Raw genomic sequence first — 16,823 nt, forward strand, 5'->3', positions numbered from 1 at the left:
ACAAGTCTTAAAACGGATGGAACCTGTGTCATGGTTTCCTCCGCTAGCTAAATATCAAATCTAATTCAACCTCTAACATAATTCTATTTCGAGACAATCCTATCAGGGTGCATATATATTCACAGAGTCGAACCAATTTCAGTTCTGAATATCGATGATAAGAAATAAACCTTTACTAATTACTACATATCCCCCAATCTGAATGTTATCCGCTGATGAATATATGTATATGTAGATAATTTAGTGTGACTAATGTCCAGTTGAAATAAATCAACTCGTTCATAATAAGCAAAGATGGATAATACCAAGCAGTGAAATCCAAGGTACTTATTTGGTCCTATTTAAGACTCGACGTTTGGTTATATCTGCATCCCAGAGATGATGTTCACTCCAGAACTCACCTAATACCACTCGTTTAAAAACACCACGTTATCTACTTAGCTACTGAGTCCTGATAGCCATTAGTTTGTGTAAACAAACATCATAAAATAAATTTCAACTTATTTATACCAATTTCATCCAAATATCAAATAATTCAATTAAAAATTATATCAATCGTTGAGATCATAAGCCAATTGAAGTTCGATCACCTTGGAAAACGTAGAAGCACTGGAAGGTCGTCTTGTCCTACTGTGGGTCTCCTCAGTAGTGCGCATCCACGATCCCGCCTCACTAGATTCGAACACAGGACCTATCAGTCTCGCGCGGCGAGCGCTTAACCTCTGGACCACTGATAGGGCATCCAATGGTATTAATGTCTTTTTTCCAACTAATCCTCGAAATTGAGCGACACAATGAGTTACTATCTCACAACAGACCAGGTTAAACTCCACTGGTCATGATCTCAACTATTGAAATGACTATAATAACCCTTCTAATACTAAAAAGTATTTCATGATAAGTTATTTATTCTTTTTATTGATATTGTTTCAAAAGAAAATATTAGAATTTTACAAAACAAATATCTTTACAAAGAATAATATATTGATTTTTATTTTTAACGGATCATCAATCATTAAATTTGTTTCCAACACACCCTTCTCCACCCTCTCCACAAAAAACAAACAAACAAAATATTCTTGTCACTCAATTGATTGAATATTGAATGTAAATACATCTCTTTTTTCCCTTTGAAAATAATTTGTAATACAGAGATGTATGAAAGTTGTTCATGAGTAAAATTACTTTCTTAACATCATAATCAAATTGCGTGTTTAATTATTTATTGAGTTCTAGTTTTGTTTACTTTATTTCTGTGAGGTAACAATTAATTAAAACAGTATTGATTTGATTCAATGAAAACAATTGAAGATGGCACAGGTATTCAGTGTTTAACAACGCTTTTACCAGTAACGCCTAATATAACTCGTATCCATCAAGAGAAATGAAAAGACAGAATCGAGGAGATCAGAAGTTGTATTTGACGATTGCCAATATATCGGAATTGTCTGATATAGTCTGGCTAACGACTGCAGTAGATGTTGAGCACGGCGTTCCCACACGTGATCCGATGCGGATGCATGATCGAGCGCCTTCAGCTAGGTGAGTCCATTAAAACATCTGGTCAGCATCCAATGTCGAAAACTTACAGAGCTATTTATTTTGGGGATTTATTTACCGCTACACAATCAATAAATACCTATTTTAGATTGAAATAAATATAGGAAGATTTCTGAAAAGAATTGAAAATACATTCACTTTATTAGTTCAAGTGATTTGAGTATAATGAATATTCAAAAAGGTTATTCACATCGAGTGTAGCTTACTAGTATTGTCTTCAACTGTAAATCGTGAAAGGAGTGGCTTCGAATTTAACTAGAAGTATATTTCTACATTCCTTGGTTAGGCTGGAAACATTTGATGATCGTGATCACTGTAAGACAAGTAAAATGTTATATTCAGTATCTTAAGAGATGTACGCTTATTATCTGCTATCCACAAATTTGTGATGACCTATTATTTAACTAAGAGTGTAGATTTCATAACATGTTTTCAGAAAAACATTTACAAACGAGTGTTTCCATTCTTCTTTTGTTCTGTCTTCCTTTAGTATAAGAATGCCACTAGTGTGGAATTTACAAGTACATTGAATCATATTTATTTGATTTAAATAAGGATCTTGTTTGACCATTGGGATCCATTTGTTTCTGCAACCATCTTCGTATGTTTTCACCCACCCTTAATTGCAAATCACGAGTGATCCTCGCTATGTACATGTTTCCGCACACACATGTAAGTTGATAGACACAATGGGATGTGACACAATCGCTTTCGTGTTGTTTGGGCTTTTGGTGAAACATAGACTTTGTCTTTTCGATAATGACAAGTTGGGCTGCATAAAACGTCCGGTCGATAGCTAATTTAAGTCTCCGTTTTAACATGAGAATATTTGTGTCGCCTGTGAAAAGTAACGTAATGTATTTCCTGAAATTATATTTTTTTTCTCAAATGAAGAAAGAAATTTGTATGTGTATGAATGCACTTTTTAAATGGTTTCAAACTTACCGTTACCTTTTTTCCAACTAAACAGAACATCCTTATTCTGGTTATTGAAAAATATTTTTTTCTTTAGGCTATATCCCTGCCAGACATTGTATGTCCAAATTATACATGATATCATCTCAATGATTATAATTAAAATGATTCTAACGTTTAAAGTATAAGACTCGTCAGAATTTAGTTCCTTGAAGTAGTTCAAATCAAGTTTGCAGGGTGAAGTGTAAGAATTATTATTTAACTTATCAATTGATAAGATTGTATCACATATAATTTATACATTTAGTGTTTTCTGTATAGTTACTGGATTGGAATGTACTGTTCACAATCAATCAATTTAAGATATAGCTCGATAGTTATCCAATTCCATCGACAACAATTGTTTCACTCTCGATACATCTGAACTCCGCTGGGTACAACGTTTCACTACGACTTCAGGAATATTTTAAAGTCACGATTCAATGACTGATCTTAGTTAGGTAACCACTAAAAACCAGAAAGCACCGAATGACTGTTTTATCTTAGTATTTAACTTCTTGGCACTGTGCATTCACACCAGAACTTTAGGTCTCGTGACTGGTGGTTGTCTTTCAGACTATTTAGTTGCATCAAATAGTTCTCATTTCCCAATTCAGTCATCGCAAAATATTGTACAATCATATTCTAATGTTGTTGATGAATAACCTCCTCACACACGGGCTGTCTGCGTTCCACTGGTCATGGTTTTTTAGTGGATTACCAGAAACCAAAATTAGGAACTAGTTATTTTCACAAGTTGTATAACCGAATCACTCTGTGATATGAACTATGTAACCGACATTATGTTGTTTCATACCTATTCCATGAAATATAAATTCACTGACGCTATAATTTATACCAATCGAGAGGTTATGCCAATGGCTTCATTCTTAAAAGTACGAATTTCAACACTAGAAATAAACATAAGTGATTGAAAATTCCTTCGTCGTATACAATTCTTACTGACTCAATTATTATATTAAATTAAATATCACAGGTCACAACTATTTATAAGCTTAACTCCGTTCATAACCATAGCATTTTACTACTAAGCCGAACAATGAAATGATAATGAATGTTTGGTAAAATGTAAAGCAAGGATTAATGAATTTAACAGTTATCTGGTGAGACTATAATTGATGGACAAACTAATCAGATATAAGATAACAGGTCTTAGATTTTGGTGTGAAACACAATCATTCATTTGATCAAATAGAATTTTGACATTTTGGCTGATATCAGTTCGTGATGAAAACCTTAAATTTAATTCCTAATCCTAACCATTAACTTTAAATCATAATTGTCATTCCTCACACTACTTCATAACCCTCATTTAGCCCTAATAAGTAGGTGGATATTCTCAAGGTCACTAAGGCGTTGCTCAAAGGTCGCTTATAAATTATAATCTTGCCACTTTTCAAGTTGAATACTTCCATGTTTCTTGACTTGTCTACATGCAATGGAATGCGTGTTATTACAACAACAAAAAACAACTAAAAACTGACTTACTTCAATTACTAAATCTTAATACTATGCATATACTGTTATCAAATATATGCCAGCTAAATTAAATATTAAGAATTCTTCGCTGACCAATGATAATGAATGTTTGTCATACAACAAGATATTTCTTTAAATTTAATAGTTAAACTCGAGAAGAAAACTGATTTGTCCTTCTGTCGTCTAAGTACCCGCTAAAGAGGATCACTAAGCTATTAACATTTATTAATTACGACTACCATTTATAGATATCAGATCAATTATTTTCATTTTAATCGATAACTCAATTTACCTACAATAATGACAGCAAAATCTGTAATTCTATTGACCCAACGAACTTTTTCGATATCTTATATCCAGTCCTAAGACAAAGACAGTAGACCTGTAAAGCTTCTAATATGACGGCTTAAAGGCTTACAAGATTGTAGGATTACAACAAATCCTAATTTGTATACAATCAAGTCATAAATGAAATAAAAACCGACTAATAGATGCATAATTGATTAATGAGAACTCATGGTTGATGAAATATGTGTCTAACGTCTAATAGGTTTTATGGAAGCTATATATAATAAAGCATGCACCTGGTTTCGTGTTGGACTCAATGTACCCTGGCTTAGTGGTATTTACCCTAAGCTTCATCGATTGTATGAAGTATGCATCTGGCTCCGTGCTGGACTGCATGTACTCTGACTCGGTGGTATTTACCTTATGTTTCAGCGGTTATTATTTAATTATAATTATTACAACATGAAAATATCATCAAGTACTTACTAACTTACTTACGCCTGTTACTCCTCGTGAAGGAGCATAAGCCACTCACCAGCATTCTCCATCCAACCCTGTCCTGGACAGTCCTTTCCAGTTCCTTCCGGTTGTAATTCACCTTTTTCATATCTGCTTCTATTTCCCAACGTAATGTGTTCTTTGGCCTTCCTCTTTTCCGTTTCCCTACAGGATTCCGAGTTAGGGCTTGCCTCGTGATGTAGTTCGATGATTTGCGTAATGTATGTCCTGTCCATTTCCATCATCTTTTCGTAATTTCTTCTTCAGCTGGAACCTGGTTTGTTCTCTCCCAGAGAAGGTTGTTGCTGATGGTATCCGGTCAATGGATGTTGAGTATCTTGCGTAGACAATTATTTATAAATACCTGTACCTTCTTGATGGTGTAGCTTCTTGATTATTAAGTAAATACTTTATAATTATACAACAAAACGATATAAACAGAGATGAATGGTGGCTAACAGTGGAACAGCTAGGATATTAATTGATCGATTCCAGTCCTAAACATTGACGAGAACATTCAAAACTACCAAAATAGTTATAATTTAAACAATAATTCACCTTTAAACAAAAACAAATAGTTGATGAAGTTTCATTAACAATAAGCGCGTTAAATGTATGTTTTAATTCAATGAAATGAAAATTTGACTAATTTCACACTTTAGACGATTTCTACTTTATGATTATCATTAATCTGCACGCATATAAAACATGATGAGGACAAGGACAGAGATGTAAGTGGAAAATAAATAAATAGATTAATGTAATAGACAGATAACAATAATGATGAACTACATATTGGACAATATGGACGCAAGTAAACATTTGTAACCAGAAACAGAGGGGATCTGTGTGTGTGCGAATTATTTAAAGTAATCCAATCTCTCTCTTTTTTTTCGTTGGTCTTGTACTTTAACACAACAATATACTAATTAAAAGACTTCATAGAATATTCAAAAATAAAAGATGTTAGACTTAACATTTGTTTTGTTTTTAAATAACTTCATCATCAAGCAATACAATCCATAACTATAGCATTACAATCGTCATGGTAGGTGATATTTTAACATAGTGACTTAAAAGATCGTTTGGTAGGACGTAAAACACCGTAAAGTTACATGAAATCTCAACTAAACCAGTACTTACACAACAACTCGCGGATAAGTTATCGATTACACAGTATCGTAAATTGATTAAAGTTAAGTATTAACACTGCTGGATATCAGACTAGTGATTTAGATGTTAATTATTTGCACGTGAGACCGAGGTTCCTGAGCCCAACTTGCGGATATGAGTTTGTGGATGTGCTTGCCGAGTATCCCCATACAAGGGTAGAGCGAAATATCAGTGCTCTCATGTTTCCAATTATAGTTTAACTGAGGTTAGTTTGTTATTTCAAGTCAGTGAGAATTCCGCTATTTCCACTAATCCCTCTACACTAGAATATAATGATTGTCAGCTGACTTATTCTATTCACTTAGTGTTGTTTACTTGAATCTTCCCATTGACCTTTGGGACTGTGATTGATCAGTCTTTTATTGACATATGTGCATACTGTACGGATTGCCTCGATATTACCTTAATTCACAAGCAATATAAGCAGGTATGAATGATGGTTAGCAGTGGAATCCAGGACGATCGTCTCATCCTCTTTGAGGATCGTCACCTTGTTGTACCTGTATCTCAGAATTGATGTTCACTCCGGGACTCCAACCCAGTACCGTTCGCTTCAAACGTCATCGCGTTATCCACTTAGAAACTGGAATCTTGACTAGATTAAGATTAATTTAATGATAGTTTGGATAATATTCCGACATTCACTTGAATGTTGTTGAAAATCAGGGAACGCTTAATATGTATTTCATACTAGTTTAACAGTCCTCAGAAATGATCATGATATCTAATTAAAACTATAAGAGCTTATATCTAGGTTACTCACTTGTGACCACTCAGTTTCTATCTCATTTAAAAATCTGAATAATAATCTTTAATGACCTTAGAACTATGTTGAAATAGCTATTCAATAATCTTCGATTTTTAATAATTTCTTGGTTGGTTTCACTTTGCAAAGGAAACTGTCTTCGACAAGTCAACTTCACTCTAAAATAATTCAACTGAATTAAAGTGACTTATTAAAATAGGCTGTGCGCTGATTAATCGTATCTATAAAAAACGCTTATTTGCAGTATGAGATTGTGGACATTGTTAAGTTATTCGATTCATGATCTCAATCAAATAATTTAAGAGTCTCCACACATTCATATTGATAATTACCATGTGGTGACTAGTGACTAGCTTCGTGAGGGAATTCTCAGATTTATAGTGAGAAGCCGTGACAGGTAGAGACAATTATCTACCTCAAATAATAAAAGATGGTGATTCAACTTCGTAGATTGGTTGAAGTTAGACATTAACACCGTTTGTTATGTCTTTATGGCCCGCTAGTTATCACGTAATCTATTCGCCAATCAGAATACGAGTTATTCGCTCTTACACTGTACTAAACCAATGACGTCCGACCGGTATGAGCAGCCTAGCGTCCTATTGGTCCGTTGCTCGCCTAGCCGGTCCAGCTGAGCCAGAATGCCAACAACAGCCTCCACCATGAGAATCATTTATTTCAGACATACTGGGTTTATATATCAACCAAACAGACCGCAACGCACCATAAAATAGGAAATAACATTCATCAACGATAAAGCCAAAAAGTGGCTGTGAACGTGGGAGACAGTAATTAATAAACTGCGTATAACTCAAGAACAGTAAATCGTACAATAGTAATTTTTAGGTCAAAATTAAGCTTATAATAAGGGGAATATAGATATATACAATTTAATTACTATATAGTTATATATAAGAATATATAGATAATATTAGTTCATCAGAAGGTCTCAGAAGTTACTCGTACTTTAATCTCCACTAGGATATAACACCGTTGGATACCGTCTCAATGGTCTATAGTTTAAGCTTTCACGCGCAAGACCAAAGTTCCTGAGTTTGAATCTCGCGAGTGGTATCGTAGAATCCCATACTAAGGCAAAATGGTCATCCAGTGCTTACAGATTTTCAATGATGATTTAACATCTATTAATTCATGAACTCAATAAATAAAAAAACACTGATTTGCCAACAACAACAACAACAACAACAACAAATGATATCCCTTGCATATCTAATTATAGTCATTGTATTTCATTTACTTAGTAACTGAATTCAAAATTAAAATTTATTCTAATTTTTTGTTTGTTTTTTTGTTTGACAGTTAACAAAGTCCCCTTGTGTATAAGCTTAATTGATGTATGTTGACAACAATCTAAAAAAATGAAAACTTGTTTTTTTATTTTTATTCTAGAATGAAATAACTTTAGACAGGTTTAGATTAAAATATTCTACAAGATGAATTAGGATTACATCATAGTGATAATAATAATATTGAATACAAATTATGATTTGATCTGTCACGTGATTATTATCATGTAATTTATGCATAAATCTATTATGTAATCATCAGTGTACATAAATGTACAAAAATATTATAAAGAATAACAAAGTTTATAGAATATACAGAACCTATGCCACAAATGCCCTGGTATGGCCGAGAGTGGTGTGAGTCCACCCTCCCTCACGAAATGCTCTCACATGGTCACGCATATACAGCCTCTGTCAGGGAAGTCCTATTCATTGCCTTTTCGCGGCAGGGTTGTTGTTTACGAAATAGAGAGGACTAAAAGCGAATGTCCGGCGCTTTAACCGGATTCCAAATCAATGGTGCACATGGGCTTCAGTATCCTGAAGGAACAAATGGCGTATGAACCAGTTGTTGGTCACCGGTTACCATGGGACTGCATCTCCTCACGATGCTCCACTGCCTTGTAAATCAGACCTTTAGCTCAAAGGCTTGGGGTGTGGCCCCATAATTAAACCACTTGCTTCAGTTTAGGCATCCGGGCAGTATCACAGCCCGCACACAAATCGAAAGATTTATTTGGCGCATATCTACTTGGTGCCTCCTTGTACCAATGTTTATGTGTTTAAATAATAATAATAATAATAATAATACATTTTCTGATTATGAATTTTCAATTCTATTTTGAATATGCATCTACATATTATTGACTAATGTATACTATGCTATACTATGTTAGTATTTGAAGTAATGATAGATGATGTGGCTAGCAGTGGAATCTAGGATACGCGCTTCGTCTCATTTGGGATGTCCATGCATTTCAGAGTTGATGATTACTCTGGGACTCGAACCCAGAACCGTTTGCTTCAGACGCCATCACGTTATCCACTTAGATACTGAATCCTGATAGCTACTTGCTTGTGCAATGAGTTGAAGTTTAAATTCACTTGGTATTGTTTACTTGAATATTCCCATTCATCTTTGGGACTGCAATGGATCAGTCTCTTATTGACATATGTGCATACTGTACGGATTGCCTCGATATTACCTTAATTCACAAGCATTATAAGCAGGTATGAATGATGGCTAACAGTGGAATCCAGAACGACCGTTTCGTCCTCCTTGAGGTTCGTCAGTTGGATGTACCTGTATCTCAGAATTGATGTTCACTCTGGGATACGAATCCAGCTTATATTAGTACTTGTAAAGCTATTTACAGATGAGATGAAAGATGATGATGAATTTGTTTTGTACCGCAAATCCTGGTGATTTTACACTATTAAAGTTAGTCAAGGGAACTGGTTATATGAAATGTATAGAAAATATCATTTTCAAATATTTTCATTTATCCAATATCTGTCTGAGTTTATCAACTCTTGGCTTTTCATATTTAAAAGTGTTAAATATGTGATATCTAGATGAATGGAGGCAACTGAGAGAAAGTTCTGGATTTAGAACTTCTACTGTTAGCTGTTCATTAGAGATTTGTTTCTTCAATGTTGTGGTACCCATCAGCTGCCATACAAGTTGAACAAATATTGTAAATTGTCTGAAACAGAGATGTGACTACTGAGTGATTCAAGATGCAACTAAATTACTGAGATTTCCAAAATAATAAAATAGTGTGTAGTGATTAATTTTCCATTTGTCGAGTTTAAATTCCTGATTGGTGTTAGTTAGGATTCCACAGGGGAACAAGTTTTACCGCATTTCTCCATACATATTTCTGAGGAGTGATAAACTAATTAGTAAGACTGACGTTACGGAAATCATTCAAACGTTTCTAGATTCATTGATTTAAATCCTAGTTGCTCACTCATATGTTTATATTGTTTATATTGTTACTCAATTTAACTGACTAGCAAAATCCCAATATTAGCGATCTTGTTATTCTTAACTTCTCACTATAACTAAGTAATGAAAAATAAGCTTAATATGTCTACTGACAATAATACAATGTAAAATGTGTCGGTTTAAGAAAAATAATTAAGAGATTTCAAGCGCTATTTAAAATGTTAAAAAGAATGATCCTGTTTTCCAGATAATTCTCAGTATGATTTGAAACATTAAGTTTTTTTAAGACCTTTCAATCTTAGTTATTTACATATTTGGTGATAACATTTGGTTACAGAGTGATCTCAGAGTGATGACAAAAAACCAGAGGGGACTGTTTCGTCCTAGTGGGTCACGGTTCATTTGTGAGTGCGCACGATCCCGTCAGGAATATGTTAAATTCAAATACATCGGATGTGAAATATCACTATTGGTATTGATTGAACTTCTCGCCATATGATGAATTAGTTGAAGGTGGTAATATGCAACAGTCCATGTTGTACAAGCACACTGAAGTTGATTCCTATACTGAGTAGAAACAGTTGTCCAGCATTCACTGGTTACTAGTGCTACTTGAAGTGAGATCAATTCGTAATTGAAGTTAATCATCCTAGAATCCATCTCATAATATTTATTGAATGTACCAAGTGAATATTCGTAAATAATGTCATAATTATACTGTTGTTGTGTCGCTTACTATTCTAGCTTCTGGGTCAAATTATTCATTCTTCTCGAGTCACGTTTTGACCCTGTTAATTATTTGCTTATTAACCTTGATTGTTTCTATATGAGCGTATGTGTGTGTACACTTCTTATCCTATAAATCACATGACTGTAACCTACTTTTATCTGGCTATAAATATTGTTTAACGCTTGATTAAATCGAGTTGGCACGTCATTCCACTCCGATCTCTTGTCTTCGCTTCATTTCTCCGCTCGTTTGTTTAGATCGACGATTGTATGAAATATACGTATTCAAGATTAATTCTCGTATTTAACTCTGTTATTCACTAACATAATTTAAGTCGATAATTATATACGGAAATAGTTAGGATGTATATTTCGACAGCAGTCAGTTGATAGAAATCAGAATTGATCCAAATGGAGTCAGATCCTTGATCACTAAACTGTCTCAAGTATACTAACCAATTATGTCATTAAATGGTCTTGCAAATTCAAAAACAAAAACAAGCCCACTAACACTTAATTATCATACATTAAAAATGTAAACGTTTATAAATAATAATAAGCATTAATTTAAAATTGAATTTAAAATTATGTTGTTATTTTTGTACAATAGTGAACATGGATATTATTCTTAAAATGGTTGATTTATGATAATTATTTTTGATTAAGATCATGAACTGATTGATGTTAGACCACTATTGAAAATCTGGAAGCACTGGACGATCATTTCGTCCCATTTTGAGACTCCTCAGTAGTGCACAAACACGATCCCGCTGGTGGGGTTCGAACTCAGGGCCTTCAGTTCTGCTCGCGAAAGCTGAGGCGTCCCACGATAAGACGAAACGGCCGTCCAGTGCTTCCAAGCTCTCAATAGCGGTATAACATCAATCAGTTCATGATCTTAACCAAAAAACCTAATAATCTCCACAACCCTATACTAATATGATAATTATGCTTAATTGATTGAAATGATTTCAAAAGAATTAATCGGCTTAGACTTATTCATTTAGGTAATAGAACTGTCCTATCAACATTTCACTTGGTTATTTTCGTTTTTTTTGTGCTGAAACAAACAACTTTGAATTTAAATTTTCTCAGAAAACATTTGTTCATAACACCTTAATATCAGTTAGAGGATCATATAGGAAGGGAAGGAACATATAGGAATTGTAAATTTTTTGTATTAGTGATCTCTTGATAGAACTGTACATGGATAAACGAAAAATAATGGTAGAATCTAAAACCGATTCTATTTAACTGTTGTTGAGGCAAAGAAACACTTGTTATTCAGTAATATTAGAGTATGAGTATTGTGAGTTCTTTGAGATTGAATAGAGTTGAAGATGATAATCTTTGGATTCCATCTCAATGATTTTATTTATTGTGGTCGCATTGAGACTTGATTATTCCAATGTATTTTTACGCGCAAAATCATGATAAACGGAAATGTATGGTGGTCAGTAGTGGCTAGTGGCTATTTGAATTCAGTAGCTAAGTGGATAACGCAATGGGATTTAAAATGCACAGTACTGGGTTTGAGTTCTGGAGTGGACATTCACTCTGGGATGTAGGTACATCTAACTGACGAGTCTCAAATAGGACGAAATGTGAGTCTTGGATTCCACTTCTAGCCACCATATATCCTCTAGTTACATCATTTATTCAAATGAATTCTTCTTTATGTTCATATTGAACATCGAAGCCAAGAAGCACTGTGGATTTGTTTGTCGTAGTATGTGACTTCTTATCCAATCTGCTGAATGAATGTCGTTATGTAACATAAATTGGCTGAAGGTGGAACTGGACTGGTATTCTCCATAGGGTCAAAGACCCTGGTTCCAATCACTGGTAATGTCATTGGGGTAAATTATTGAGCAGTTCTATACTAGGGAGAAAAAAGCTATTCGGTTGTTGCCAATGGTACATCAAATATGGATGATCTATGGTGATTATCGCTCACAAATCAAAATTATGGTCAGTCAGTTGTTTCCGCCATTTGTTTGGCACTATTTCATTATATTCAAAATCTGAGAGATCCTGGTTGGATTTTGGCAATTATGCAGTGAACGGATTTAGAATGTTATAAATATAATCAAGGAAATGTGTATTTACCGATTTATAATATTAGAAATGTGTTCAGTGATCGGTTTCCAGTATGCCTTATCTATCCAGATAAAATTCAATTTCCCATAATGCTACAATTTCTTAGTAAATGACTACACGAATGAATGAAAATAATGCAGTATTTTATAGTTTTTATTATTTATTTAAACATAGATATTGGTACAAGGAGGCACCAAATGCATATGCGCCACGTAAATCTCATCAGATTTGTGTGAGGGCTGTGATACTGCTCGGGTGCCTAAACCGAAGCAAGTGGTTTTCTTAGGGGGCCACACCCCAAGCCTTCGACCTGAAGGTCTGATCCACAGGGCAGTGGAGCATCGTGAGGAGATGCAGTCCCATGGTAGCCGGTGACCAACAATTGGTTCATACGCCATTTGTTCCCTTAGGATACTGAAGCCCAGTGTGCACGATTGGTTTGGAATCAGGTTTTTCCAACTCCCCAAGGTGGACTCCCCATGTCCACAAACCCTGTTAAATCACCGGACATTCGCTTTTCGTCATCTCAACTCTGTAAACAACACCCGTGGTACGAGAAACCAGTGAGTAGGACTTTGCTAGCGGTGGTTGCATGCACGTGGCCATATGTGAGCATTTCGTGAGGGAGGGTGGACTCTCCCCACTGTCGGCTGTACCAGGGCATTTGGAGGCATTTTATAGTTTATATATAGTATATATTGTAGACTAATCATACTTGGACTGCTAATGAAAATGAGGAAGCATTGTACAGTTGTTCTATCCAATCATGAAACTTCTTCGTAGTATTTATTTAAACCCCCCAGTTTTCTGTCGTGCAAATCGAACATCAGCACAGTAATATGAAGCTTAAGTGTTCACTACAAAAATTGAAAATCTTAAATTTGTTAATAGGTAGAATCATGGATAAACATTTCTCACGTTTCTCAGATTAAGTTAAAGTAATGATTCATTCCCCTCCAGTTTCCATTCCTTGTTCAACAAATATCAGTATTTTCTGATGTGACCTATACTGATCATAGTGTAGTAGTCAAATAAGTGATTGAATTCAACCTAACTCTGTATTATGAACAATTGTATAAATATTTTAAGTTCAATTATTCTCATTTTGTTTTTTGTTATGCTATGAATTTCAATAACTATTGAACTAGAAATCAGAATTGTAGCTGGTTTCATGAATTCATTTGTTAATCATACCATTTCAATTATAAATACAATAGAAATATTAGGTCATCCATGACCGGGAAAATTAAATTTCTTGATAACTTAGTTTGACTACTAATATTATTGTGAGTAGAAATAATTAATGCATATCTATTATATATTGTATAATAAATCAAATCTATTCATAGCAATATACATCTATATATAATCTAGGTCATATTTGTCAATTTATAGTTATTCAACCATTGAGTACCATCGTTTTTTTTTTGGTAGTTGAAGCCTTCTTTATCTATAAATGTATCTATGACAACATGTTTGTTTGTATTGATACATATTACTGAGTGTAACTTTTCTGTCAAAAGACAAAAAACAGATAGGAATGAAAGTCACTGATGAAATCAGATCATATATCACTAAATAAAATGTCATGAATCAATCTCTAATATGATGCATACAGGTATATTGAACATAGTCAACTGTAAATGTTGTTTAAATGCAAATCAGTAGTGTATGTTACCTTTTTTTCTCTCTCTAAGATAATATCTTTCCTATTATGCATATATTTATATGAATTTATCAATGAAAAATGATTATTTGAAAGAAATGCATGATTATGATTGTGTTTCTTTTCTTAAGAAATTTATGCTTTCATTGAATAAGAGAATATATGGATATACTACTTAAATGAAACAAATATTCGACTTTGCATTTTTGATTTGATTTGATTTGATTTAAATACATAAACATTGATACAAAGAGGCACTAAATATATATGCACCACATAAATCATTCGATTTGTGTGAGGGCTGGGATACTGTCCGAGTGCCTAAAATGAAACAGGTGATTTTCTTAGGGAGCCACACCCGGAGCCTTCGATCTAAAGATCTGATCCGCAAGACAGTAGAGCAACACCAGGGGATACAACCCTATGGTGGCCGGTGACTGGCAACTGGTTCATACGACATTTGTCCCCTCAAGATCCTGGAGCCCAATGTGCATCATTAGTTTGGAGTCACGGTTTTCCAACTCACCTAGATGGATCCTCCATATCCACCAACCCGACTAAAGCGTCGGACACTCGCTTTTTATCCTCTCAATTTCGTAAACAACACCCGTGGTACGAGAAACCAGTGAGTAGGACTTCCCTAGCAGTGGTTGCATGCACGTGGCCATATGTGAGCATTTCGTGAGAGAGCTGACTCTCCCCACTGTCGGCCGTTCGAAAGCATTTGGGGGCTTTGATTGAGCTTATGAACTGATTGATGTTAGACCATCATTGAAAACCTGGAAGCTAATCTGTGTCGCGTAGAGACAGGTATCTACTTCAGTACAATGGAATATAGTTGTGTAATCTGGTGGATTGGTTGAACTTAGACATTAACACGGTTGAACTCCAGATCAGTGGTCTAGAAGTTGATTGTTTGCGTGCGAGACCGAAGGTCTTGAGTTTGAATCTTGCGGGCGGGATCGTGGGTACGCACTGCTAAGGAGTCCTATACTATGACGAAATGGCCGTCTGGTTTTTCTAGATTTTCCATGGTGGTCTAGCTTTGATCGACTCATGAATTTAACTATTAAACATTACTACAATCTCCAATTAACCCCTTACTGATAATACATTTTCAGTTGGCTTTTGTAAGGATAAACAAGAAAAAGTGGTCAAGTTATCAACTTTAGAGTTTACTTAAATTTCGAATTCATTGTTATTAAATGAGCTAATACACTTTAGAAGAGATTACCCGAAAACCCTTTTTTTTTTAAATAAAGATATATATCTCTACATTATCTTGTTAGTTATTAAAACTGTGAAGCAATTACAGTGAACATCTCTTTAGCTCTGTTTTAAGGTTAGAATGGAATTAGAAAATTGTATATTTTTACTATTCTAACATGGAAAGATTTCAAGTTTGCGCTCTAAACTACTATATTTCAGAATGGTAGACATGAACAGATGATAATAAGTGTTCAATATCTATTGATTTTCGTAATAACTAGATTTCGTACATAATTTCTCAACAGAAAATTATTTAGTATATATGATCAGAATGAAGATATGTGGAGATTGTAGTAATTTTAATAGTTAAATTCATGAGTCGATCTAATCAAGACCACCATTGAAAACCTGGAAGCACTGGATAACCGTTTAGTCCTAGTATCCAACTGAGCAGAGCTGCAAATTCACCATTACACAATTAAGGGACTACAACCCATGACTATTGGTCACCCACGCGAACAAATCAAATCTAGACCATTGATATGGCATTCAACGGTGTTCATGTTCAACTTCAATCAATTTTCTACACTGATCACATTATAACCCAATGAAGGTCTTTTCTATTTAAAAAAAAAGACTATGAATATCATTTTAGAATTCTATTTTTCTAAATGTTCATTAAATGTATCTTATTAAAGTATCTGTCAACAATAATTTTGTTTTGAACATTGATTGACAATTCAATGTTTACCCTTTAAAACTCGTTACCATTAGAAACGTTTAAACCAATAAGGTTAATTATGTTTTAAAGTGCTGTTTCTTTTTTGTTGTTGTTGTTTAAATATCTATATGCAATAATAGTTAAATGTTGTAATTATAAACTAATTAAATTGAATTAATGTTCAAAGTTTTTCATGAATGACTTCTCTTTCTTCTTCTTCTTCTTCTTGAATTCATTGATCAATCAATAATTATCAGTCAATGTACGATTTGGTAAATATAACATATTAATGCAAGTTAGTTATATTCTATGTTGGTACAATGAATAGGAGGATTCAATAAAATTGAAAAAAAAAACATATTATGGGGAAAATATAAATGCATAATATATTCCAATATGGA

This window comes from Schistosoma haematobium, chromosome 5 (genome assembly GCF_000699445.3).
Source record: "Schistosoma haematobium chromosome 5, whole genome shotgun sequence".
NCBI lineage: Eukaryota > Metazoa > Platyhelminthes > Trematoda > Strigeidida > Schistosomatidae > Schistosoma > Schistosoma haematobium.